The 26,761-nt window shown below is 39.8% G+C and overlaps 1 protein-coding gene and 1 long non-coding RNA gene across 4 annotated transcripts in view; one reads left to right on the top strand and one right to left on the bottom strand.

Annotated features, from left to right (window-relative positions):
* Positions 1 to 15,336: 15,336 nt before the first annotated feature.
* LOC131443752 (uncharacterized) lies at positions 15,337 to 21,914 on the bottom strand. Its single transcript, XR_009233664.1, has 4 exons — positions 21,820 to 21,914; positions 18,663 to 18,810; positions 18,383 to 18,523; positions 15,337 to 17,492 (listed from the first exon to the last, which is right to left on the bottom strand). It is a non-coding gene; the product is annotated as an uncharacterized LOC131443752 (long non-coding RNA).
* An 829-nt stretch (positions 21,915 to 22,743) lies between these two features.
* The window catches only part of scara5 (scavenger receptor class A, member 5 (putative)), a 79,740-nt gene continuing 75,722 nt past the window's right edge, over positions 22,744 to 26,761 (top strand). For 2 of the 3 annotated variants that reach the window (XM_058613547.1, XM_058613546.1), the window contains exon 1: positions 22,744 to 23,012. The gene's annotated coding sequence lies outside the window, so the exon portion shown is untranslated. The remainder of the gene's footprint in view (positions 23,013 to 26,761) is intronic. The other variant, XM_058613548.1, reaches the window with a different exon arrangement.

The following is a 26,761-nucleotide window of genomic DNA, read 5'->3' as shown; positions in this document are numbered from 1 at the left end:
TTGCACGCGCATCCTCCAGATGATGGATCCTACACAGACCACGTGCGTGGACGGTACCCGCACTGAACTCAGCATCCGCGGGGAACACAGACACACTGCGCTGTCTTCATCCTCCACCGCGTCCCAGTCACACAAACTTTCCCTTGGAAGAAGAAGAAGAAGATGCTGGATTTAGGTGCATCTCCACACGAGAGCAGCAGTGACAGCGGCAGCATCCACGCACAATTAACTGATGCGTAAAACAAGGCGTCTCCAACCCACAGCTTCCTTCATCTCCCTTTTTTTTTTTGACAGAAAGAAAGAAAGAAAATCCAACAAAACTTTCAGATTCCAATCCAGGTTCGCGTCTCGTGCGCTCTCGCGGTGATAAATAAGCCGAAATCACGAGCGCAGGTAAAGTTAACGGGAAACCGGCGCAGCTGATCCCGGGGAGACGCGCCTCACTGAAAATCCTGTTTGGAGCGAATCCGTGTTTCCACAGAAGCGTTTGTTGTTGTTTTTTTTAATCTGGGTTATTCCATCCTGACTGCTGGTCTCTGACTCTCCCGCTGTCTTCACGTGTCCATCCTGGAATCCTCAGTTGGATGTGGGCTGCGCCACCGTGCAGCCTCCACCAGCAGCAGCAGCAGCAGCAGAGGAGGCTGACAGGCTGTGGCTCTCACACTGGAGGAGAGCGGAGCATCTATGAGGCGTCAGCTGCCTCTGATCTGATGATAGAGCTCACACTCTCTCAGGCTGGATGTTGTTGAAAAGAGAGGGGAAAAGTCAAAAGACTGTGTATTTAAGATTCTAATGTGAAAAATGGTATTAAATAACAGGAAAACAGTGATTTATAGTCACATTTCTTGCAGGTTTCTGCCACCGAGGTGCGTTTTTCTCAACCAATGATTTATAAATTGTTTATTGTGAAAGTAAAAGCAGTTTTTTTAATCAAAAAAGTGCACTCAATGCTGCTAAATCCTTGTTTTAATGCCCATTGCGGAGTATGAAATGTCTGTGTTCATGTGCTTTTAGACAAACAAATGTATACTTACAAATGTAAGTCTATAAACATCATAATATTTTATAAGGATAAGCCTGTCCAATACTCAGTATCAATATAAGTCCAATATTGGTCAAAAAATGACCCAAAATGCCTAAATATCCCATAAATATTTCCCGAAGCAAAAAAAATAGCATTTTGGGGGGGGAATTTGGGAAATAGTTGTGGCTCAGTGTTAAATACAATACAGCAAAAGGTGTTGATAATAGTTTAGTAACATCTGTATCACATGAAAGAAGAAAGTGATGTGAGGCATGTGCAATACATTTGGCAACTTTTGCCACTGACCTCAAACAGGTCCCTGAACCCCCACTTGAGAATCACTGCTTTAGCATTGCATATGTGTGCTTTCATTTCCTTCAAACCAAAGGTAATAAAGTTGTTTTCCACACTTTCACCCCCTCGAGGACGATCATCTTCCCAAACTCTTCTCCGTTCCTCTTCACATGACGTAGCTTCAGGAGGAGATGATGTTAGGAGAGATTTGTAATGACTCAGTGTTAAGTGTAGTGACGCTCTCTTTTTCTTTTTTTTTTTGGAGCCTATATGCACTTTTAATTAAGTCTCAGCTCATTTAATCTCTTAATGATTGGAATATTTGGCCCGATAAATTAACTTCTCCTGGCCTCGGCTTGTGTTCCTCTTATTTGGAGAGATGCCACAGAGTGAACAAAATTAATCAGAGCTTGATTTAAATAGATGTCACTGTCTCATAAATTAGGGAGGGAGTTTGCACATGGCTGTGTGAGCTCTCTCTCTCTCTCTCTCTCTCTCTCTCAGGCATATCATGCATCAAACAGCGCCATCTGGTGGCGGAAGTCACCCAAACTCAGTCTCTGGGAGTTCAGACTGTGGAGTAAAAAAAATTCATGTATAGGGTTAGTTTTGCTTTCATGTCTATATTCTATTTCTTTTTCTTCTTGTACATTTGAAGAGTTATAAAATCTATCTATCGATCTATCGATCTATCGATCTGTCTATCTGTCTTTCTTCATATACAAGTGCACAAATGTGTAGCAGAGCAGTTTTTGCTCTGTGTTTCAACCAAAAATAGATCTGTCTTGCACATAAGAATGAGATTATTTCAGATTATCGTCCTGCATTTAAATTCCACAGCCTGAATCTTAGTCTCTGTAACGTTCATCATTTAATTCTATAGGTCTACAGGTGTGCTCTAAAATGACTTACTTCTGCAGATCTATCTCTAAACCTAAAAACCTAATAAATGTTTTTAGGGATATAAATAATCATGAAACACAACACTTTAGTGGTAAAAATGCTTCTTCTAATTTTTTTTTAAAGCTGTGAGATGTAACCAGTAGGGGCGACGGTAGCTCAGTGGTATCGCAGACGACAATGCATTTTTGCATCACCGTAATTATCGGAAAATTCGGTTTCTGAAAGCAGAGAAGTTGTATGTCAAGAGTTGGAAAACGACTGTACATCCATTTTTTTTTGGACAAAAACTCAAACAAGTGTTATTTAAAATGTGTTTTATACTGTTCAAATTTTTAATTTAACACGAAAAATCTGGTGTTCGTGCACAACTACAGAGTTTTTCTACATTTTAAATTGTTAATACACTATTTTAACATGCAGTTAACTGCCAGATATAGAACGTTATTCTAGGAAATGGGAAAAAGTACTTACTCACAGGACATTTTCTGGCCCTTTTATGGTTAAAATAAGCAAAAAATAAAGTCCAGACGGACATTTTGAGTCTTAGGTGTTAAAGGGTTGACATCAGAATGACGTGTTTTTTAATTCACAGAATGATTTTGCGTCACAAATACCTTTATATCGTTCCATATCAAAATAAACAGCTTTAATTTGGAAAAGCTCTTGTGAACGGTTGCTTTTTCTGGAAAAGTTGGACTTTTTTCCCACAGGTCATTTGAGTTTGAGACCTCTGGTGTAAAAAGTCTTTCTGCTTCTCTTTTGCCAGAAAAATTGATTGTTTGTCAACTGTGATATATCCAATATCCACCAATATGTGTATGTTGTTCACAGCTCGTTCTCACACAGAAGCACAGCTGCTGAGGTGAAAGTGTCACTCTGCTGCACTGCAAATTGGTTTTTCATGTTCGCGGTGAGTGACGGTCACAGAGGAGGACGAGCATGTAGAAGGAACCAGGAAATACATATTTGGGTCAATCGATAACTGCTGACCTCTTCTCTCTCTTTCTTTCTCTGTTGACGTCCATTTCTTCTTCTTCTTTGTCTTTAACCCTGGACTTGTGACCTTTTGTCCTCACTGTCACGTGTCACTGCAGCTCCACAGTCATGTACGGACTGTTGTTATGGCAACACATACACAGGTTTTCCAGCACTTGCTGGTCATGGTTTTTAATCTTGTATGTAGGTTTGTCTTAAATAAAAAAAAAACATATTCCTGCAGTAAAAGATGGTTAAATATAGCAAAATAGTCTCAAAAATCAAATTTTCCATTTAAAAAAACCTTATTTAAATGTAAAGTATACTTTGTCATTGCTATTTGTTTATTTAAATTTCAGTATCTGCAAATCTACACTGCAACGTCATGATTTTTCTAAGATTTCCTATCTTATTATCTTACCTTTTGCATGTTTCACTTATTTAATATGATTTCTTTAGCCCTATTATTAGTATAGTATAAATATATAGCAATAAAACTTCATTTTGGTGAATCCTGTAAAGATGTAAATAATACTAACTGCTGTTGGCTGCATCCTAATCCGTGTTAGGATGCAGGATCCATTTTGTCCAATTTTGAATTCATCACTTCATTTTATTTTGAAAATCAAATCACATTTCATTATCTTTTTTTTTTCTCATGTTTTCATTTTATTTTGAAAATCGAAGGAACGAATGATACACAGATTCATCCCGCATTCAGCTCATCTCAAATTAAGCATTCTCATGATGTCCTTTCAAAATAAAGGGGAATCCTCTATTTGGGATGACTTCCCCTTTGGTTTGGGATTCACCATCCTCTTTCCCTCCACATTCACTCTGTCATATTTTTTTTTTCCAGGAGACGATAGAATTCATGGTCTAACTGATAAAAGCTCGTCTGTTGTTGGTCACTGAGAGAAATGAAGTGGAATGTTGTGGAAAAGCAGATGGATATTGATTGAGTGACGTGTGATTTCTGTGATGCTACATCTCTTCCTCTTATTATTATCTATAATATCATGTCAATTCAACTGTGTGTCAGCAGGAGACTGACAGAATACCCAAGTGTGTGTGTGTGTGTGGATGATGGGGAGACAGGTGGGACGGTGAAGACGCAGCGAGTAGGGGAAGAGAAAGTGGACGAGTTTAAAAACCTGGCATCGACCATCCAAAGAGATGGACAGTGGACAAGAGGGGGGAAGAAGAGAGTGCAGGCAGGGCTGGAGACAAGTGTCAGGGAAGTGAGACCTGCTATGATCTCAGTGTTACTGTCTCCAAGACATGAGCTGGAGCTGGAGGTGTCAGAGCTGAAGATGCTGAGATTGTGGTTGGGAGTGACCAGGATGGAAAGGGTTAGACATGAGCATATTTCAGGGACAGCTCAGGTAGAAAGGTTTGGAGATAAAGTAAGAGAGTGAAGGTCGAAATGCTGCAGAGGAGGGACAGTGATTATATTGGACAAAAGGATGTTGAAGATGGAGGAGAAGAGGAAGCTCCACACAGAAGGTTCATGCATGTTGTGAAGGAGGACATGAGGACAGTTGGTGTAACAGAAGAGGACACACGGGAGAGGACAAGACGGAGGCAGAGGATCCAATGTGGTGACGCCTAAAGAAGAAGAAGAAGTTAACTTGGGGGGGGGGGGGGGAGAATGTAAAGTCTACAAAGAGCTGAGACCAAACTCCAACACAGACAGGATCACAGGACAGAATCCCAGAAGACCTGGTCTCCTCTGAGTCCCTCTCATTCTCTGACAAACCTGCCCCTTCAGCAGAGTCGGAACTTAACTTTTTCTACAGGGACTCTTTTTTTGCTCCTGTGACACAGTTTGGGGACATTTCCAGTTCAATTTCAAAGCAATGGACACAATGTAGGATTTAAACTCTGAAATAAAGATTATTCTGATGGTACATCATCAAACTCATCTCTGTCAAAGCCTGAGCAAGTCTGTCTGCAGCGTCTGAGTTGGCACTATGGAACTTCTGGTTTCAGGTCACTAAAAAGAACTACAATATTCTACGTCCTGCTACCAGGGCACTGTCAGGGCTCTCCACGTCAAATTAAAGACCTTTTTATAACTCAAAATGAAGTTAAATAGCATAACCACACAGGGAATAGAACAGCAATGCATGTCAAGTATAGTCTTTACCTTAAGCATCTTCTTAAATATAGATCAGTATACTTTTGTCTCAACTTCTATCCCCAGGAGAAAGAGCGCGGTGATGCTCAATTAACAGTGCAGGTGAAATTAATATTCACCGTCTGCCGCCGCCTCTTTTCCTCCCTTTCTCTTAGTGAGGTGTGTTCAAAGGCAAGCGCGACCTCATTAGTGTCAGAATCCAGATGACTGGTCCGTTCGCTCAGATAAATAAATCCCCCCACCCTCGCAGCTTCCATCGTAAACCATTTTCAGCATTAATGGCTTGTGATGGAGGCCGTAAATTCATGTTTTAAAAATGAAGCGGCCATCTTGAGGGTTTTTTTGGCGTTTCAATTATCCACAGCGGGGCCGCGCGGCGCACTCTGTCATTCTGTCAACTTTAATGTTTTAATATTCCGGTTTTTAAAAGGCCGGGCCAACACACACACACACACGAGTCAAAATCAGATTTACTCTGGCAGACATGCCTCAGTGACCAGCAGAGTCAAATATTTATGTGAAGCTAAATGAATGACACACACTTATATGTTTTCAAGTTAAGTGTGTGTAAATGATTAGGTAATCCATTTGAGGAGAAACATCACGACATTGATGTCGACTGTAATATGTGATTATCCTGATAAAGAGTCACAGATTTAAATTCACTTTTTTCCCTCTAATGCTCATGTTTTTCATGCCTTTTTTTTATAGTTTCCATGGCAGTGTCAGATGAGTTGAGGTTAAATAATCTGTAGTCTGCTTCCCACAAAAGTCCCTGTTAAATGCTCATGTATATGTGTCAGTGATATATATTAAAATGTATCTACCCAATATTCTCATAGTTTTTCAGGGCAGCCCATGACCGAGTACAGGCACGGAAGAGCATTCCTTTTTTATCACAATTACAACTTTTTGACTTTTTCTCAGAATTCCAATTTTCTCACTTTTTTCCTCGGAATTTCAATTGTCTGACTTTTTTCCTCAGAATTCCAACTGTCTGACTTTTTCCCAGAATTCTGACTTTCTGACTTTTTCTCAGAATTCTGACTTTGATCTCAGAATTCTGACTTTAATCTCAGAATTCTGACTTTCTGACTTTTTCTCGGATTTCAGACTTTCTGACTTTTTCTCAGAATTCCAATTTTCTCACTTTTTTCCTCGGAATTTCAATTGTCTGACTTTTTTCCTCAGAATTCCAACTGTCTGACTTTTTCCCAGAATTCTGACTTTCTGACTTTTTCTCGGAATTCAGACTTTCTGACTTTTTCTCAGAATTCAGACTTTCTGACTTTTTCTCAGAATTCTGACTTCAATCTCAGAATTCTGACTTTGGTCTCAGAATTCTGAGATTAAAGAATTCAGACTCAGAATTCTGACTTTCTGACTTTAATCTCAAAATGTTTACTTTTTTTGTGAATTACAACTTTCTGACTTTTTCTCAGAATTCCGACTTTCTGACTTTTTTCTAAGAATGCAGACTTTAATCTCAGAATTGACAGTGTCAGTGTTTAGCGATTTACCAAAAAGAGCAAAATCAAATCGCTGGCTATTACGTTGGTTTATAAAGAGTAAAGATCTCCACATCTTCAGTTTTGAATCATCTCCTTTTAACTTTATTCTCTTGCTCCGAAATCATCCTCTGCCATGTTTCTTATGGCACCTGACTAATTGTCACCTCACGAAACACCTTATGCAATTTCTAATTTCTAAAAGAAATTGTCACAGACTAATTGGGTCTGAGTGTTGCTCCAGTACATCACACAAAAGAACAAAGTGTGTTCAGTGGCAGGCGCAAACATGACAAACACGCCGTTGTGCTGGTTCTGTGACACCTCTGCCGTCTCTCCACACTGACAAATTAAGCGAGAGCAAAAAAACAAAACTGTGAAAGTGCCATTTAGACAATGGAAAAACTCCCAACCTTCTGTTTTTACTTGTGTGGAGTTGAATTGTTCAGTCGTGATTTCCCCATAACAATATTTGTGACAATATGAACAGAATGTCACAATAAAAGTGTCTGTATTGACATGGAACTGTGTATAGTTCACAATAACACTTATTCTAACTTGCTATTGAGTGGCGGGGCCAAATGAAATTGATTGGAAGGCGAGCTTGAGACCACTGAAGTTGCTAGTTTGCTTGGCTGTAGCTGGAGGTTTGTCCCTCCTGCTTTATCCTGACAGATGGGTGTGTTTGGAAGTTGTGAGCAGTTGCACCGGTGCAGACACACACATGCACGCACACACCACTACAAATTAACGCTCGGTCAGACTCCGTCTGGCAGAAGCACCTGCTGTAGGCGGTGAACAGGTGTGCTCCACTAACAAACTCCACAGGAGCAGTGAATCTGCCGTCACTCTGTTGTCTCCATTACCGTCTCCCTCTCGCCTCTGTTTCCCTTTGTTTACTCAGAAAAATCTGTGTGCATGAGTTCACCAAAAAAGTATTTATATCATATTCTACCACAAACTAATGAAAATGTTGATAATGTTCTGTGAGCTTAAGTTGCTGAACCAAAAATGAATTGAATTGACATGTCACTTAACTTTATGTAAATATAGACATAGTCTAGACGTTGGATTAAGGATTAAATGGTCTAAATCCATGGTTCTCAAACTGTGGTATGTGTACCACCAGAGGAAGCTTGCGTACCACTGGAGGAAAATCAAAAATACTGTTCTATTGTCTTATTTTCACAAATATGGCACATATGAGTGAACACCTATGTGATTGACAGCTGGTATCATCAAGTAAGGAGCCTGGTTGTGAACTTGTGGTTCAGACAGTACCAGAAGTATTGTTTACTGAATGTCATGTTAACAAGTTAGTCCGACTAAAATCAAGCTAATCTTAGTCGGATTAACATACCTGGATAATGTGATTCATAGTCAGATTACTCCTGCATGTGTACGCTTAGTCGGACTGGAGTCGGACTTGTCGTTCTGCACTTGCACCAAAGTTTCCTCCCTGGTCTTTGACCCGGAAGTAGGAGGAGAAGACGTATAAAGTGCGAAACATTTATTTTCGGCCCCAGAATGTACAAATGTTTCCCATAGAGTAGTAAAATAGCAACATTTCTCTGCAGCCAGGTTTTTAAGCCATAAATAAGAATCATCTCCCTGCTCCTCCTCCTCTCTCTTCATCCACACATAATGTGTCTCTTCTCACCTGAAGGGATCGTTTGACTGAATGTGAGGACAGTTTGTCGGTTACACCACATTGATCAGTGCTGAAATGAAGAGTCTCTGGAGGGGAGAGCTTTGGGCCGATTGGATGTCTTCCTTTCTGCTGTAATGTGACTGCTGCGATTCTCGCTGGCACAAATCCAGTGTGAATGTATCTGGAAATATTAAATCACGTATATAGTGAGGTGGGATTTTGAGCCATGGAGCCCAATACAATCTATAAACTACTTAGAGGAGATTTAGTGGAAAATGTAGAGCAGGTTCACAGCGAGAAGAATGATTTTTTAGTAAATTATATCCTCATAAAAAACAACAACTGTCAATGCAACTGGATTTCCTTGTTCCTTAAATCTAGAATATTTACCATCTTTTCATTTCCCTCTCTCCCTCTATATATATATATATATATATATGTATGTATGTATATATATACATTTATATATACATTTTTATATATATACATATATATATATTTTGACTTTGTGGGGACGAGACCTCACAACTTTAAAGAGCTGTTTCAGGATTAAAACCTGGTTTTAGAGTTAGGGTTACAATTAGGTTTCGGTTAAAGGTTAAGGTTAAGTAACTTAGTTGTGATGGTTAAGGTTACGGTAAGGGGCGAGGGAATGCAAGGTATATGGTGTGTCCTCACAAAGATATAAAAACAGGTTTTTTTGTTTGTGTGTCTTCCCTCCTCCACAATCAGATCCACTCACTCTCTGAAGCATCACTCATGGAGATGGCAGAAACTCAATGTTTTGCCCGAGCACTCGACACGAGGGCTAGGCTGCTGTAGGAGATAAAACTTTATTCTCCGAACACACTCCACCTCCTACGCGTCCTGCATTTTGATTCAACAAAGGAGGCAAATAAATATGTGTTTGAAAGCAGATATTTGTCAGACAGGCTTTTGTCGCTCCACAGATGGTTACCTGAAGACAAGCAGCAGCAGCAGAGGTTCGGGGGGGGGATTATAGAAGCAAAGCACAGACTCACAGAGAAAATTGAATAAATGTAAAAATGTGATGAGGTTGTTTTGGTCGCTCTCGGCCCATAAACTGCTTGCATGCTCTGGTAGTCTTTGATAAATGTTTGTAAAAATGTACAGACATATGCGTCCAACAGAGAGAATCGCTACAGCCGAGTCTTCCAGAAACAATGGATGTTATACAGCCACTTTATTAGGTACATGTGTTCAACTGGTTGTTAACATAAATATATAATCAGTCGATCACATGGCAAACTGAGCTTCAGAATGAGAAAGAAAGAAAGTTGGTTTAAGTGACTTTAAACACGATACGGTTGTTGGTTTTTCAGAAACTGTTGATCGATTGGGATTTTCCCACACAAGCATCATAGAGTTTGCAGAAAATTGACCGAAATAAAAAGAATAACCAGTTATCTGGGTTCAAATGCTTTGTTGATGCCAGAGGTCACTGTGAAAAGGTCAGTCTGGCTCCAGATGATAGAAAAAAGCACCAATAACTCAATAAAAACACGTTGAAGAATTCACAACACATAAAATGTTAAAGTAGAAAACCACACCAGCTCCCACTTTTTCTACCAGTTTTAGTGGGTTTGATTTGTACATAATAAAGTGGCTAGTGAGTGTATTTCTACATTCTGTACAGGAGAGAAGTTAGGTTATGGCAAACTGTCCTTCTATACATTATTTAAAGTGTGCTATAGAGCAACTCCTCATCCAACCTGTTCCACAAATCTATCCCACAACCTGAAATGCACACATTCTCCATATCTGTACAAATACAATGGGGTTTGTTTCTTAAGAAAGTACATGATTTCTCGCTAGAGCGAGTTGCTTCAATCATTGATCATGATTCAATCCAAATCTAAGGTGTTTGCCAACTAAAGTCGTTTTTACCGTCTTCTTTTTCGCAGTGTAATGCATATCAACATGAGTGATGATCAGTTCAAGCCAAAACATGAGAGAGCATGAGGGAATGACGCTATAGGCAAAAACCACAATCTTCTCCAAGCCCTAACCACGAAATGTGTGTTTCAATGGGTTTTACAGTGTAGTGAAAGCGTCACAGTGTGATTTAATGCAGTGACATGATGTTTTTTTTATAGATTTTATGGTTTAAACCCCACAACAACCCCTCTTGTTATATAAAGAGGATGTTGACAGTATGACAAATATGCATTGGGGGGTTTTTTGTGCCTAAACTGAACCACATTTATAACCAGGAAATGTGATTTAATGAGTCTCTTTTCAGCCAAAAGCACCACAAGTGTTTGAAATGTATTTTCAGTTATGTAAATCAACCAAACACACTGGGTGATCCTGGAGATGAGGTACAGGGTTCCCACACCTTATGGTTGACACCAAATTCAATGAAGTTTCAAGGACTTTCCAGGACCAAGGCCCTCAAATTCAAGGATTAACTGTGCCGAGACAGCTTCAGATGTGGAGGGCAACTAGTAAGAGCCGCTTCGTCCATGATGGCGTCCACTTTTATTGATTTACAGCACGCTCTGCATCTGGACAAGTGATTGTCCCTGGGATCTTGGTCAAAGTCAGTCTTTGTATGTGTTTTCTTTGGTGAGACAGCGATCTTGGAATTTTCATTTCCCAGGCATCACGTACATTTTTTTTTTTTTTTTTTTGCTTAACTTTACCCTGCATGGAATCTCACATCAACAGCAGAGAGAGAACACCACTAGTAATTGCGACTCTGCGTTTGTTCTGTGTAGGCCTGGGCTACGTACATCAAGTACCCATGTCTATTTAGGGCAATTCTCCAAAAACTTCAAGGACCCTGGAGGTAGTTTATTGTTCCCATTTCCATTTCTAACATGTTTGGCAGTTAGCCGTGCCAGTAGCTTTGTGCCCAGTCACGTTGGCCTCGCTCCACAAGAACATTAGTCGCTCGTTGTGTTTGCTGACATTTACAAACTCGGGGGCCAAGACCGGAAATGCAAATAAATCACTCAATAATCCACCGTCATCACCAGCGGAGGAAACAGACGTGTCAGAGTCAGCCCGGCAGCCAAATTTTCAAGGTGTAGCGGACGTGTCTTGTGACATATTGCTGCTCTCATAATTACAGCTGACCGTGTTTATTGTTCAGTGAGTGCAGTTTTGAGTCCTGACACGGCCTCCTCAACTTTCACATCGCCTGTGAACTCATGGTGAACCTCCATCCTTTTATTCCTCCCCATAGTGGCCTGACACTAATTCATTTCTCTTTCAGAAACTATTGATCTTTCTCTCCGTGGTGCAGCTCCGAATAAATCACAGCAGAGGGACAAAGCGGCTGCTGCGGCTGGGAGACACTGAGGGAGTGAAGGAGGAGCAGGAGGAGACTCTCATCTGTCCTGTGTGAAGCACAGGATGCCGGGACTCCGTCACCCCGTTGGAATCAACAGTGGAAAAACACATATTTTTCATGGCTGTGCTTGTATGTGGGTTTCTTTATTTATTTCCTTGTTTTTTGTCTCTTATCCAAATGTCTAGACATGTGAAATAAGTCAAGTCAACCCCTGTCATGGTTTGACACACTAACTCAGTCTCACCAAGTCAGTACATGTATTTTAGAAAGTTAATTTAATGTAAATAAGACTCGAAACATCTACTGAATCTATAAATTGGAGATAAAGTCATAATTATAAAATGTACAATTACAATAGGAATACATTAAACCTGGGGGGGAAAAATTGAGCAAAATGTCAATAAAGTTTTAGCTACGATATGACATTTTGTGTCTGGAAGTAGCTATAACCCTGGGATTCCACAGAAGCGTCCCTTTCGTATTTCACTGAACTCAACAACACTCTTCTCGTTCTCCGGTCGATCAGTTGGTAAAACATCTGTTTGTTTTGTGTTTTTACAGTACATAGGTAGTTTTTGAAATCCCTGTCTCATGGCTCCAGCTGTCCGGACACGCTAACGCTAATGCTAACGGAGCAGTGGACGTAGCCGGTGGGTTGTGACGGAGCAACAGCGGAACGCAGACGCCACGTGCCGCAACGCTCATGCAGTGGAATCCCGGCATTACACGATAGTGGAGCAGTGTCTGCCATAGCTAACTATGTAGCAAAAGTTGCTAAGGTGGTGTGCACTGTTTCGTCCGCCATTTTTGAGTATGCTTTGCCCGATGTGATGGGTAGATGCTCGTGCTGCCGCTCAGAAAATTGAAAATATCTCAACTTCTGCCACCTGCAATATGAGCTAAGACAAGCTATAGACAAAAAGTATGATAACAAATTAGCGCTTACATGGACAGTAACTGGGGAGTAATTTTGATTTTTAAAATGTTGCTATTGAACGATCCAGGAACTGAGGCTTAACAATCAACTATTTTCCTACTGTGAAAATCACTGGATCAAATATTGAAAAGATAAAACTGTACAATCCACTTTATTCAAAAAATTCCTGCTTCACTATGCAGGGAGTGTAAAAATGTCAGCAAGTGCACTTTAGCTGAGTCATGTTGTGGGCTGGTTATTTCCTTCTTTAAGGATGAAGAAGATCAGCAGATACTCGAGGTTGTGACATTGGTATCGGAAGACGAATAAGTGATATTGAGTCATCCCTAGTTTATTGTCAGGTATAAAACTTAATGTGGGTGTAAAATGTTTGCATAGTTTGTCAGATTTATGCATTCGACCTGATTTAAAGTCAATATTTCCGATATAATAAATTCTGCCATTTTAAATTAATAGAACAATAGAACATAATTGTTCAAGCCCATTATTATCAAATTATTATTATTATTATTATTATTATTATTATTATTATTATTATTGTTATTATTATTATTATTATTATTACGGGTTATTCTTCCTAATCTATATTAACCAAATAATTGAATTTGTGTATTTAACATCAGACTCCGTCAGTCAGGGTCACTGCTGTTTTTCATCATCGCCTTCACTCTACCAGTGAGGTGGATTTACGTTTCTGCTGAGCAGGCGCTTCCACCAGCCATGCCACGCCAAATCAAATGTCACACCATCTCCAGGGGTATTAATCACACTGTCTCTCTCACACACACACACACACACACACAAACATAATAAATAACATAATCAAGCCTGGAAAGAAGGAAAATGAGAGTAAAGGTCACTCGATAAAAAGTTTGGTATTCTAAAACATGTATTTAACTGTAAACATGTATTCTGACTTTCTCAAACATATTCTTACTGAGGTCACTCATAGTCATACTAAATTCCCTAGCCCGTTACCCTGACCTTAACCATCACAACAAAATGCCCAAACCCAACCTTTAACCTAAACTTAAATCTAACCCTGACCATAACAACCACGTCTTAACCCCGTCCTCACAAACGTACCCACACAAGAACCCACACACACACAATAAAAACTACTGGTATTAGATTTTATAAGACTGTTTCTTGGCAGAAACGTCTCAGGACAAAAAAATATTAGATCCATCCATCAATTACCTATTCCCAGCTGACACTAGGTGAGAGGAAGGTAAACACTGAACAGGACAGCACTGACACACAACCATTCACACTGACACTCACACACAAGGTCAAATAACAAAAGCAAGTAGATGTGTATGTGTGTGAGGTATAGCTGCAGCTTCGTATTTATGTATTTTGTGAGATCTGACAATCACAGTCATGTAAGAAAATGTCAGTGCTTTTACATGCATGTTAAATCTTGTAATCTTAGTCGGACTAAGACAATACTTTGGTTTTCTCAATGTCATTTAAACATGTTAGTCCGACTACAATCAAGCTCATCTTAGTCGGGCTAACATACAAGGACACAAAGAGAGTCTTGTTCCTGGTTGTTGCTTTCACTGTATTTTTCAGAGCAGCTCAGATTGTCAGGAAAACACAATTACTCACATTCACATGCATGTTCAAAGTCCAATTTTAGTCGTTAGTCCCACTAAATTCAAGCTAGCCTTAGTCGGACTAACATACCTAGACAATGCAATTCATACGCCTGCATTTATACACTTAGTCGGACTGGAGTTGGACTTGGCTTTCTGCTCATGTACCAAAATGTCCTCCCCGATCTTTGGTCTGGAAGTAGAAGGATACGACGTATAAACTGTTGCCAGAAAAGGACAAACATTGCAACAGTGTGGGCGAAAGCTATGAAGACCCAATTTTGGACTGACGAAGAGCACAATCCATCTCGTCGTTCGCGGTTAGTTTTTCTGCAACGTAAAGGTCAACAGGAAACTGATTCGAAAAACACTAGCTTGTAGAGAGATCCAGCTCCACCTACGGAGGCAGAGGCAGACGTTCACGGCCAACTGTTCGATTGTCTGTCTTAGTCTGACTACGGCCTTAGCTCCATTAAACTGTGCATGTAAACGTGCTGTGTTTAAAACACTAAAGGTCACATATTTTCCGTTTAAATTCCCTTGAATGTTTCCATCAACTTCAGTTTCTCTTACAATAAGGCAGTAAAAAAAAAACGATGTGATGTTGCAGTTGTTGATTTAGAGTCAGGCAGATTTACGACCGATGCCGTGGATGTGATGCAGTTTGATTACATTTTTATTGCTCTTAGTTCATCAACACTACACTTGTTGTCCGCCGTCTGGTTCCCACTCATGTTTTTATTATTATGACCTTTAGTTTCGTTTTTTTTTAGGAGTCCGTGATCTCAACCTCAGACACTTCCTTGGCCGGACACATTGAGTGTTGCTGAGGAACTAGTGGACACGGGAGGCTGCAGCTGTAAAAGCACAAGTGACTGATGATCACACTAAAGCAGAACAACTGGAGTCGGAGAGGAGTTTCTCCGCCAAAGAGACGGGTGTTCCAAAAATAAAAATTAATAAAAAAAGGCTCAGCAGGCGGGGCGGTGTTGCCAAAGCAGCACTTTTAATTCAGCTGACCATACGGTAACAGTGCCATGACAAAAGTCACTTTTTTTTATGGAACACAAATGCAGCATCACTGATGCCATAATACACACTAAAAAGTGGACAACATCATAAATAAAGGAAGCAGGAAATTAAGCTGTATGAAAGTTTTAGGACCGGTTATTATGGCCATTCATAAAGAAGTGGCTTTTGCAAGTATTAGCTGCGGAAAAGTTGAAACAGGATTCACCACAATCACTGTTATCCCTGACTTTGTTTACATGGACGACAATGTTCTGATTTTGAATAAGATATTATTCAGTTTATGATGTTTTGAATAAGTTACAACTAGAATATTCCACCAACCTTCCTGTTTACATGTTTGACATGAGTCATACATGCAATATACTGCAATTTTAACATATACAAAGCTATTTCTTTGGAGCGTTGGGACACCAAATGTGAGGGATTAACACATTAAATTATGGAGTGGATCTGATTACATGGGTGTATTCGATTCTTGATTCTTTAACAGTTAGGAAATTGTTTATCTTACATGGTTTTGAGCTCTCCAAGAACTTTCCAGTTACATAATGGGACTAAAATCTGAATACTGTCTTCTGAGTATGACCCTATTTAGTTTGAGGGAGAGTCACCAAATAATTAATTTAACTTAAGTTATGTTTAACATAACCTGCATAAAATAAAGTTGTGATTAATTTATCAAATTTACTGATAGAAGGTGTCTGTTAAAAATAAGTAATTGTATGTGTTACAGATTTAGCAGTAAAAATGTCCTGCTTTGTTTTGGTTACTCAATTCCTCTCCACGCTCCTTATCCTGGTCTTAGTTTTCTTTCCCGCCATTTACCTGACCACACCCCCCTCCTGTCCCTGTTCTTTTCACCAGGTCAACCTGTACTGTTTACACACACACACCAACCTACACCACACTCAAAACTAGCCAAACGAGCAGGTAAGTCCCAGGTTTTAACTGGTTTTTCATCGGTGGAAATGTATTTAATTGACATTCACTCGCGGGTTAAACGATTGTACATCAGTGAGAACGCAAGACTATGGTGTTTATGCTTATTTCGTCTTCTTCTGTTTCATTTTTGCTAGTTCTAGAGACTGGGTCAGGAAATGGTGGCTGTTAGCATAGACTTTAGCGGAAATGTTTTTATGGCAAACCTTACTATTAAACTGATATTTATGTCATCAATCAGATTATTCTAAAGGATCAGTTTCATCACAGGAGTGAACCAGGTGTGGTCACCCTTTTTCACCCTGATTTAAAAATCCAGAATATTCCAGTTTATTTTAGTGTGAAAGAGGCTCTAATCGAGGGATGGGGTATGGGCCAAAAAAAGAACTCATTAAATTTTGATGCAGGTCCAGTTGAGCGTTGGTGGAGGTCTGAGCACTTTTGAGAGTTATTCTAATTAAAATATTGCCTAACTTTGGTTAATAACCCAACAGTGTCGTCAATGTAATCGTAGTCGGTGTGTTAGGACAAGTCAAAAAAATCTATATTATGAATTATAGCACATATTAATATTTAAATCAAAAAGAATATTCACTCTGACTTTCACATAATGCAGCCCAGTAACAGATACACTGCAGTGTACTGATTTTTAATCAGTATAGAAGTGTATATATGAACTGCATATGTGAGATTATATTCTACATAATCTTATTATCAGGCCACATATCATGTCCACAATTTCCTGTAAGCGTCTGGTTTAGATTTGATAACTCCAACGTGTCATCCAATTACATAATGGACAAATATTGTCCATTGAGGTTTGTCAGTCTTGTTACTTGGGTAAAAAAAAAACAAGTCAATACTCTGTGCATCATAAAACTCTGTTGGAATAAAAAACCCATTATTGAGAAAAAGGGAAAAAAAGACAGGGACTAATGGACAGTGAGCAAAAGACAAAAACTAATCTCATCCGTCTGCCCAGGTCGGATTTCATCCAGGAAATAGGTTTCTGTCTCTTCATTCCTCATTGATTCTTCTTTCTCTCTGTGTTTTCTTTCACTCGCACATTTCTCTCTTCACTTCACACGGATGAATGGATGGAAGGGAAATTAAGAAAAAGGGGGGGACAGCGGCACTTCTTCTCGAGATTTATTACAGAGAGAAACAGTCTGGAGAGAAGGAGAAACTGTAGGTTAGTGGCTGGCTGCTTGTGTTTAATACAAACGCTACACAATTAGAGCATTAATCAGGACTTTGGCAGCATTTAAAGTAAACAGTGGCAACATTTATTAGGTCTGTTAATATATAATACTATATATGCCTGTGTAGTAGGGCTGGCTATGTCCCAATATATGAGATATATCTTGAAATACCACTGTTTCTCTGACCTTACAAAAAGTTGTCTTTTTAGTGGCACTGAAAATATACCATTATAGTGTTTTTTTTTATTGTAGCAGTTTCAGACCTATATAAAATACAGTTACCTTTAATTTCTGTTGATTTCTGGTGTATTTCCATGCCTTTGTACTGTTTATAAAAGATGAAATTACCTGTAAATATGCCATAACACAAATAATCAGCCATAAAGCTGAATAGGAGTTGTGAAATTAACTTTCTTACACAGTTCTTTTGCCAATTTCATATATTTTGATCAATATTTAGTGTTGTAATATAGATATCATAGTATGTGACTAAATGCCTCAATATCAGTGCTTGACATAGAACGAGCAATTCAAATATTCTTTGTGATTTGGTAATGGCATTGTTTAAAATGGCTTTGATTTGTTAACCCATTTGTAAAATATATATACAGAAGAAAAAAAGATGAATATAAATGGCTTCCAAATGAAGTTTCGATTTAAAAACAATGAATCGTTCTGTGTGAATTACTGCGTATATTCCAGATTAATGCTGTTTCACATCACTACCACTAAAAACAACTACCACTCATTTGATTCCTTGCTCTCTGCAGAGTTACTTCCACAGTTGCCAAACTTTAGCACTACTCCTGTATGAGTCTCAGCTACAGCCCGGAGAACAAGTCATTTGGCATTCTCACCCGAGCAGATGTCGCTCAGTTCATTGATTTCCTCCTGAACTCTGAGGAGGAGAAGGTCCTGCAACATTTCCTGCTGCTGCTCCTCAGCTTCCACCCCGAGAAGCTCCAGGTGATGATCCTTTAATCTCAGCAACGCGCGGCCTGCGAATTCATTCGGGGAAAAAAAAAGATGGCGTGCGTCGGGTGTAAATCAGGAGGGGAACTCGAAACCATGAGACGGACATTCATGAATTTTTGACACAGGTTGCTTCTTGGTAAACTTTCATGCCTGAGTTTGTACCTGATATGGCGTGTTTAATGATGGCTTTGTGGAGTTTGTTCATCTGGGCTGGATACTGATCCTGCACCCACTCCAACACGTCCTCCACTGTCCACAGGGACACTCGCTTTGACTGGTCCATCACCTCTGCAACCACATCAGCAGCACTCTGAGAAGAAAACAGTCACATGTTAGATTTCAGCTGTTTATTCTCTTGTTTAAAATGTATTTCAGTTTAGCAGTGGTTAGATACCATGTCGCCTGGCGACATTCCCACACTGCACACAGGAAGTGGTTTGTCTTATGTGAAGAGAGAAGCAGGTAACAGCACTATTGAGCTCATAAAGTCTTAAAAAGTCTGGAATTTTAGGAGGTGTAACATATTGGTTTAATGTTTAACGTTTTATTTTACCTGCAAGTTGGTTAGTACGCATGCGCTGTTTGTCGCTGTGACCATGACCATCGTTTAAACGTAGAAGAAGAGAAAGGAAATGGAGACGAGGAATGGAGGTGAACTATGGGCAAATGTAAATTTAACAAAAAGGTGGCCGGAAGAGGACAAATACCGCGTCTGGCTGAAACAACGCAGCGACGTGTATGAGGCACGATGTGAACTTTGTCGCAAAAACTTCACGCTCGGGAGTATGGGGCGCAAATTGCGTCATCAACGCAGGCCAGATTTTGGAAACGCGTGCACAGAGTGTGTTGGGTGCGTGTGGACTCCCCTGCTTGACGAGCATTTCAGCTGTGAGCCGCTCGAACCAGACTAGCCGAGTGAGCTGTAGCATCGTTTTCTTCTTCTTTGGTAGGAATGCGTCCTATTCCCTGTGTCCAGACTTGAACCACCACCCGATGGTGAAGTCAGATACTACAGGACCCTGATGCGCGAGTATACCAGGGTCTGCAATGCACACTTCAGTGGCATGTGCGCGGAAGTTTATTAGGGCCCTAATTGCATGGCTAGCATTCTGCCAATCGAGTCGTTCGCTACCAGTCGCCATACCGCGGTACGTGACTCTTCTTTTTCCCCAGTAATTGTCAGAATTCTTCCTTTTTGAGGTCTTAAAAAGGTCTTAAAAGTAATTTAAATTGGTCCTAAAAAATTGTACAGATACCCTGATTGTAACCCAAAACCATGCAAAAACATTGATGACTGACTGACTAAAATTAATCATACAAAATCTGACCGTGGACTGTGATTGGCCCGCGGGCCGGACTTTGGACACTTTCATTAACATCATACACATGCTGATTTTAAATGTAGCCTGACATAATAAATCCAGTAGGAAGCACAAATGTTCCTATAGACTTCCTCTCAAAGGGTTTTTTTCCCCAACAAGCAGTTGGCTATCCTGGTTGTTTTTGGGAGGAAACTGGAAGACTACATCCATTTTTATACATTGTTTATGAAAGGAGCAAAAGCTCATATTCTATTCTCTTGGTATTCAACACTGTTGACACCTTTTTTCTCACCATAAGTCTATTTTCAAGTGATTAATTGGACGAAACCTCTCTTCACGAAGACTAACTGCTAAACATGAAAGACGGATTCCCACACCGACACTCAGAGGTCAAAAAATAAAGAAAAGTTCTGCTGTTTTTCAGAAAAGTTTCCTCTGAGCCTCCAGAGCACTTGGCTTCCCTCCCACTTGTGTCTTCACGGGTTGCACCGCTATAGGGCGAACACTGTTGATATGACCTTTTCAGTCACTTTATTGGGTTATAAATATAGAAATGTAATTTTCCGTGTTAATTAAGGGAGAGGCGTGATTGGCCGGGGCCGTAACGAGGTCCCTGCGGGGGTAACTGACACACCAAAGACTGGAGACCTTTACATCTGGGCAAAGAGGCAGAGAGAATAGAAAAAAAGCTACTTTCCAAAGTCAGGGTCAGCTGAGGTTGAATAAAATTGTCTAGAACGTTGGTTTTATGCTCGAGGACAGCGTTTCCTTAAAATATACAGCTTCCTAACCCCAGTGGGTCCATATCTACAGGGGGAATAAAGTCACTGTATATACACCTTGTCTTATTTGTTTGGAACCATTTCATTTATGTTCACTCTGCCCTGTTGCCGCTGAACCAGGGCTTGTAAAACAGAAGTAATATGCAGTAACAAGCAGGGTGGAAAATTGGCTTTTTCTTTTTTACTCTTTGCGTGGTACCTAGCTTTTTTTTTGTTATACACATACACACACTCCCTACTGCAATGTATTAACTTATGTTTAACAGTTATTTAACAGCTTTGTTTATATTATTTATCAGCTTAAGTGTGATACTTTAAGATGTGTTAATTTCACTGTTATGTGGTCTGTAAACAGAGTAGTGTTGTCGTAACACATGACTTGACAAAATAAAGACGAGTGTCTATGTGTTTCCAAACAGCCCATAAGTTCTGGGATGTCTTAATAAACCGCACTATCCCCAAAAATCCAATTCTGAGTGTTTTAGCTTACAAAATAGAACATACTACACTGACAATACAATTAAACATAGTCTGAAAGAGGTAAAAATGTGAATTTAAAACCTTGTTCATGTGAATCAACTCTCAACTCGACTGTCATCCCCTCATGCATCGTTCAAAGATGTAATCCTGCCACCTTGTGGGACCTTGACGAAGTGCAGCACCTTGCCACAGATATTAGGGTTGGTCTTTTATTATTCTATGCTGTATTTGCTGTGATGCAAGTCTTGATGAACACTCCCTTTCATGGTAGAAAAAGGTTTAGGCCATTTTGAAATCCTAAGATAAAAAACTACATCTTGAATGTATGTATTTGTTTTGCAAAAATTAAAACTTGATTCATCAAACGGGACTAAAATCTCATGGAAATGTGTGGAGAACAGTGGAGAAGCTGGAAACAGTGGCTGTAAATGTAACTTATTTAATAGCTAACAGAGCACAGCCGAATTGTAGCAGTGACTCAAAAGTAATTTCTGTATTAAAATATGTGTGTACACGTGCTTTTAAATGACACCTAAGTAAAATATCCCACATTTTTAATGAGATTTGGCTTACCGCTTTTTTAAACGTCTGCAAAGGGGTCCGCGCAGTGTTGAACAATAACCCAACGATGTACAGTAACAACGTCAAAAACGCACACAACACACTGTCAGTACAAAAATCACACTTTTACAACACTTTACACAAAGTTTGTGTTCAGTCAGTGGTTGAATTTACCTCAGTTCCGCTCCGTTTGTCAGTGATGAAACATTAATGTCGCCCCTTGTCTGTACCTGTCCACTCCGGGGAGTTTTACATTAGGTGCATTCCTGCTTTTCCCAGCTCCGCCCACCCCGGAGGCGCGCTCCCGTCATATCCTCTTCGCGCAGTCCCGCGACACATCACCTTATAATGCCTTCAGGTGCTATCGGAAATTTCAAGTCAGGGAAAAAAACACGAGTTATTCCTGATTTTGTATGATAGTTATATTTTTATTTATATTTGGTGAACCATCATCACAGTTACTACTGCTTGTAACGTTTTATGTGATTTAATTGTTCTTGTGTTTATTGTTTAAAGTTAAGGACATGGAATATTGTGATGGGCCTGCCCCAAATTTAGCCACCAGTGTAATTATATGCTTATATTTACCATTTCACAGCAATCTATACATCATGTAAGCATAATATTTAAAAAATTTCAATTAATGTTGTTAATTAGGTACTTAAAAGGGCATCTACTCACATTTGACCAACCGTAATCCAGTTTTTCGAATATATTAAATGACATTACTCAATTGAATAGAAATTTTTGACTTGATTTAGAAATGTACAGACTGTTCATGAAGGCATCATCAGTCACCATCAACAGGTAATGAGTAAATTAAAGATAATTCCACTTAATTAAAACCTCGCATGAAATAATTAAGTGTTTATTTGTCAGTTTATCAGTTAATTGTCTTCATCATATTCATTACACATATACAACGGTGTGATTTGGCCAGCAGGGGGCGCGTGCGGGCAGCAGGGGGCGCGCAGCTCCTTCAGGTTCGTTGAGCAGCTGTTTTGTTCTGGCAGCGCAGCAGAATCTCCAGCTGCAGCTTTTGTGATGGTCACGTGACCGTGTTGCGTGGGTATATTACTCCACATGTTTGAGTTTGTTTCTCCACTGCAGAGCCGCAGCGCTCCGTCTATAAAGCTTCTCTATGTCTTCTCCTGCAGGCTGTGAGGTTTGATTTTAGTTGTTTTGTTGTGTTTGTTTTTAATGATTGCGGATCATTGAGTTCAGTGCCGTTTTAAATGACGCAGTGACGGATTGAAGGAGGAGGAATCAGGAGTTTTTACGCGTGAATTATGAGAAAAGTGGAGCTGTGATTTTTTGTTTTGTTTTGTTTTATCATTTTTTTTCTTACCAATTCGACAGCTGATAAGGTGAGAGTGGAGTTTTATTTTTTTTATTTAGTTTTATCTGAGCTGAGTGTGTGTGAAGAGACTGCACCTGTTAAAAAATAACCATTAACTCTGTCACCTGCTGCAAATCACACTTGCACAAACTGATGAGCCACAAAAATCCACAAAAACTCACTATTTACCGACTTGATTATGTGATTAATGCAATAATATGTGGCATTTAATCAGATTAAATCAGCTGCAGTCCTGTGAACGCACCATCTTTTACTGCTGTGGTCATGTACATTGTGATATTTTCTGGTTTTCTGTTACATTTTATTGCATTGGGGTTAAATATCAACAGCGGAACACCTGATTTCAAGCTGTGTTTTCTGTATTATTGTGCTTTACTGCACATTTGATTTAATTTAATTTAAGGGAGGTCATGTGCAGAAAATTGTTGTTTTGTTTTGCAAAGAAAGGTAAAAAAAAAGGTTTTATTTTGCACACGGATGTCTGAGCAATGACATGCAGAGTTTGCTGTGTGTGTATAGACAGTGTGTTGGTGCTTTCATGTGTTTCAACTAATCCAAGTTTAGAGCCTGTAAATCCAACTTGAGAGCTTTTATTGGTGGATTATAAGACACAGGACTGTGCCAGAGTTTGACTTTTTATGGTGCTTAATTATTATTGACGCAATAAACGGGAGACTACATGTGTCTGACATTAAGCTGTGGTTACTTAAAAAAAAAAAAAAAAAGTAGATTTTTACATGTCTTTAAAGACCTGCTCTGATCAGTGTTTTGGTTCAAATGTCATATATCCAGTTGCTGCACAGGCAGCGGAGACCACACACACACACACACACACACACACACACACTGACCTGATGCTGAGACGCTCCACTGGGGGCCAATTTGTGGACATGACAGCATATGACAAGATAATTGTTTCCTTTCTTTTCCCTTCCTGAGCGTCTCTACAGTCTAACTGAAATATCTCTCTCTCTAACTCCTCTTGTGCATTATTCTGTGGAACTGGGCAAAAGTTTTGAGTCTCTTCATTACTTCATTACAAAACAGTCTATAAAGTTTGTATCATACGTGCAGATTTCATAATATATCATGAGAAGATGCAATTCTGAGTCTAATTCTCAGTCTCTGTTTTTGGATTTTGTTGCTAAATCTAAATTTAAATCGTGTCCCTCGGTGATGCAGATGTTTCGGCTCGGATGAAATGAAAGAAACGCTGCCGTTATTAAACCTGACTGTGACAGAACTTCCTGCCTGTGTGGAGGGAGACCAGCAGCAGTTTGGCAGTGACTGCAGTAATCTAATATGTACACACACACACACATTAAAGGAGCGCTGATGGATGTTTGGACACACAGAGCAAACTTAAAACACAGCACTCTGATTTATTGCTAATTATTGATACGGTAAACATGTCGGTGTTTGCACATGGAAGCAGACGACAAGTGGGGAACTAAGCCTGGATATTGGATTCATTCAAGCTGCTTTTCACATCGTGGTTTTGGCTAATTTACATCACATGCTTGTTTGGTGAATAGATTTTCCTCCGTAGAGATGAGTAGAGTGATTGACACCTTGCACGTTTACAGTCAACACTCCCAATATTTTTAATATCCACCTTATTCCTGGAGCAGCTGCTGATGAAATGATCACAGGTGGAACTCTTCCCCGAAAATAAGCGGCAGTAAACTGTGGCAAAACACATTAACGGCGGCAGCTGCAGGATCACACTGTTATGAGTGAGTATCCTGCAGTCTGTAGATGTTGAAATTAGAACCCAGACTTGGTGACATGGTGCTTTTCCATTATACAGTTCCAGCACGGCTCGATTCGTTCTGTTTTTGCTTTTCCATCAGTGATAGTACCTGGTGGTTTGTTTTTTTTTTAGTACCCGCTCTGACGAGGTTCCAAGCGACTTGAGCTGATACTAAAATGTGACGTCGACAGACCACTGGCCACTGATCGGTCAGAGAGTGTCGTCACTGGAAGAGTCATGAGCGTGAGGTCCGAACAATGCCGAACTGTAGATTAGAAGTTAAAAAGACTTTAAAATCCTTAAAATCTCCAACATTTAGCAACTGAAACGTCTAAAATCTTCAATATTTACCGGAGGAGTATGGTGTACTTAGCAACGGCACTGGTGAAAGCCGGCGATCGTGAGTTCGAATCACAAAAAGATTGTGAGTTTGTGCAGGAAGTACTGAACGATTCTGTGAACAAGTCTCTTGAAATCAAGTGATTCTAATGATTCCGTTAAACCGAAAACAACTGCTTTACAAGTCACTATTTTGTGTGTTTTGTGCAGTCGTGCTATGATGACCCCGCCCACATTGAGGAGGAACTATGGTAATGAGAAACCACTTGACTGATACCAAACCGAGTAGCGTTGAGTTGAGTCAAGCCGAGTCGTGCTTGAACTGTATAATGGAAAAACACCTTAAGACGCTCACCTGACTCTGTGTCTGCCTTTAAATACAAAAGTATTGTGTCTGTAAACACTTAGTCAATCTAAGTGTTTAAGTAACAGTAAAACTGTTCATTTTATTCTTTACATTAAATATTATTTCGGGAAATGCAGACACACTGCATGGCATCATGGGGATAAGAATAAACTGGGTAAGATAACTAAGATTTAAAAAGTGATTTTAATGAATTCCTAACCAACACTCACTGCTCACTGGACTGAGCTTCAGCCGTGGAGGTCCGAGATATGAAAACTAAAACGGACATCTTACAACACTCGAGTGCTAAACGGTTGGTAAGGAGTACGGCAGCTTTGATTCTTCTTGGCCTCTCGTCACGTTGGCCCTTGAGCAGTTTGTAGTTGTTGGCCGGAGCTCGGAGAAGAAAGAAAAGCCTGCAGTCATTTTGTTTGAGGGATGAGGAAAGTAGAATCAAATCCACTTCCCCGTGAGGGATCGGGTCCCATTTAACTGTGGTGAGAGAGCAGAGCAGTGGTAATCCAGCACTATGACTAACAGCTGATATTGTGCATTAAAGGCTTCTTTGGTATTTATTCGCATGCAAATGCGGATGAATTGAAAAGACAGATGGACGCATGTTGGCAGTTTCATGCTCGTACCAGTTTCAGCATGTGAATGTTTGAAGTTTAATTTAAAGGTGCAGTGTGTAAAAGTTAGCCATTTCAGTTAAATTCTAAACTAACTGTTTTACTTTAACTAAATTCTTTAGTTAATTGTAGCTGCTTCCCTTCCAAGCTTGTCGGAGAGCCTACGTAGAATTCAGTTATGCTGTTCTAGCTCTACTCGGCCCAACATCCGGTTTGGTATCAGTCACGTGGTTTTTCCATCGCTTCATAATACCGCGGCAGTTGTTTTCGGTGTAACTGAATCGTTAGAATCAGTTCATTAAAAAGATTTGTTTACCGAATCGTTCAGTACTTCCTGCATGACCGGAGCACAGACTGAATACGACTGAACGGGTCGTGGAATCGTCTCACAATCGTTGGCTGTCGCTACATACACCAGACTCCTCTGTTAAATTTTGACATTTTAGACATTTCCTTTGGATTTTTAAGTCTTTCTAACTGATCTACAGTTCGCCATTGTTCTCTGACCAATCAGTTGCCGACAGTCTGTCAACATCACATTTTAGTATCAGCTCAGTTGACTTGGAACCTCGTCAGAGCAGGTACTAAAAAAAAAACACCAGATACTATCGCAGATGGAAAATCTAAAGTAAAACGAGTTGAGTCGAGCCAAAACATGCGTTAATCGCCAACGTTTAGCAAGGAACTGT

Source organism: Solea solea, chromosome 17 (assembly GCF_958295425.1).
Source record: "Solea solea chromosome 17, fSolSol10.1, whole genome shotgun sequence".
NCBI lineage: Eukaryota > Metazoa > Chordata > Actinopteri > Pleuronectiformes > Soleidae > Solea > Solea solea.
Note: the sequence above shows the minus strand (reverse complement) of the source record. Positions and strands in the feature narration are given on the sequence as shown.